We start from the raw sequence: 1836 nt of genomic DNA, 5'->3' as shown, positions 1-1836 counted from the left end.
TCTTACTTCCTACTTCTTACTGCTTACTTCCAATGTAGACGTCCCTTTACCCGAACTCACAGCACTACTCTCAAACTTTCAAAAAAAGAGTTAAAGCTAATTTATGATGGCCGTAATCCGTTAACTTATGCCGGAACCGTAAAAAATTGATCAATCATAGTCGAATTATAGAAAAATAATCGATATATTTGGCCTTCAGGCCAAATCACACTAGCTATTGGCGATTGATGATTGACGATTGAAGATTGGAACTTGACTAATTGGAACAAAGCAAGCCAAGGTTGAAGCTCCTTGATTCGTCAAAATCTAATCTTCAATCGTTAATCGTCAATTGTCAATTGCTAGTGTGAAGTAGATTTGGCCTTTAAAGCCCGTGTCACATTACGAATTGAAAATTGATTGCGGATTGAAGATTAGATTTCGATGAATCAGTACACTTTGGTCTTAGCCTGCTTGGCTCCAATTGGTCAGATTCCAATCTTCAATCCTCTATCTCCAATTCGTAGTGTAACACGGGCTTATGTCTATCCCCTTGTCCACAATCTTGCTTTAATTCTTAATTAAGCCGTAAATTGACCAAGCACAATTGATTATTTTTAAAATAAAAGTAAATGCAACGTGGTAATTACTTGTCGCGGTAAAACCCGCAGCACCTGCTAGCGTGAGAACTATGCGATTTAATTCGTGTTAATTATCGGCTTAATTACGGTAAAGTCAAAATGCGGTATTAAAAATCAGCGCGAAAAAATTTAGAAAATAAATACGCGGCAGCTTCCGATGTACTCGTCTCAACGGTAGAGAACCTTTAGTAAAGAATCGCCAACATGGTCATGTGACCAGCTGATTGGCTGGCATAAACATGGTACGGATTTAGGGAGCGTCCCGATTGCCTACAGTACGATTGTACACAAATTAATCCGTATAACATAACATGTTACAAACTAATTCGTATGTGATAGTATGACAAATCTAACGTTATGGGGGTGATTTTGGGATGTTGGAAAAATATTTTCAAGGTACTGGGTGTACTACAGAGTCACACAAACACCAGTTGTCAACCCTGAAACGATACAGAACGAAATAAGCATATCCGACGTAATTTTCGAAAATAGACATTTTCAAAGGCGAATGTTTCTTTAGAAAACCCTAAAAGACTATTCCAAATAGTGCTCTCTACGCTAACGCAAAATAACTTATAACCTACCATTACATAGCCTACATTCGGTCTATGCGCAGAATTAGTACCACTGTGCATGCGCGAGGATCCGTATGTGCTACTATGCCGAATCAAAAGTTATGGGGGTGATTTTGGGATGTCGGAAAAATATTTTCAAGGTACTGGCTGCGCTACAGAGTCACACAAACACGCGTTGTCATCCCGGAAACGATACAGAACGAAATAAGCATATCTAACGTAATTTTCGAAAATAGACATTTTTAAAGGCGAATGTTTTTTTAAAAAAACACTAAAAAACTATCCGAAATAATGCTCTCTACGCTAATGCGAAATAACTTATAACCTACCATAAAATAGCCTACTTTCGGCCTATGCGCAGAATAAGTACCACTGTGCATGCGCGAGAATCCGTATGTGCTACTATGACGGATCTAACGTTATGGAGGTGATACAGGGATGCTGCGTGAACTTAGCGCACCTTTTTTTGAAAGTCTATTTTTATGTATTTAATGACCGGAACTATATAAAATTGTTGCATAGAGCTCTAGAACTTTTCAACAGAATATCAGAACTCTAAAAAAAATTTCACATTTTTAAATATGGTGTGCCAAGTCTTGGGTGAACTTGGCACACCATATTTAAAAATGTGACATTTTTTT

Source organism: Odontomachus brunneus, unplaced genomic scaffold, assembly GCF_010583005.1.
Source record: "Odontomachus brunneus isolate Ranch 3 - 2012 unplaced genomic scaffold, Obru_v1 Obru_scaffold_235, whole genome shotgun sequence".
In the NCBI taxonomy this organism is placed as follows: Eukaryota; Metazoa; Arthropoda; class Insecta; order Hymenoptera; family Formicidae; genus Odontomachus; species Odontomachus brunneus.
The sequence above is the reverse complement of the archived record's forward strand: the minus strand, read 5'-3'. Positions refer to the sequence as shown.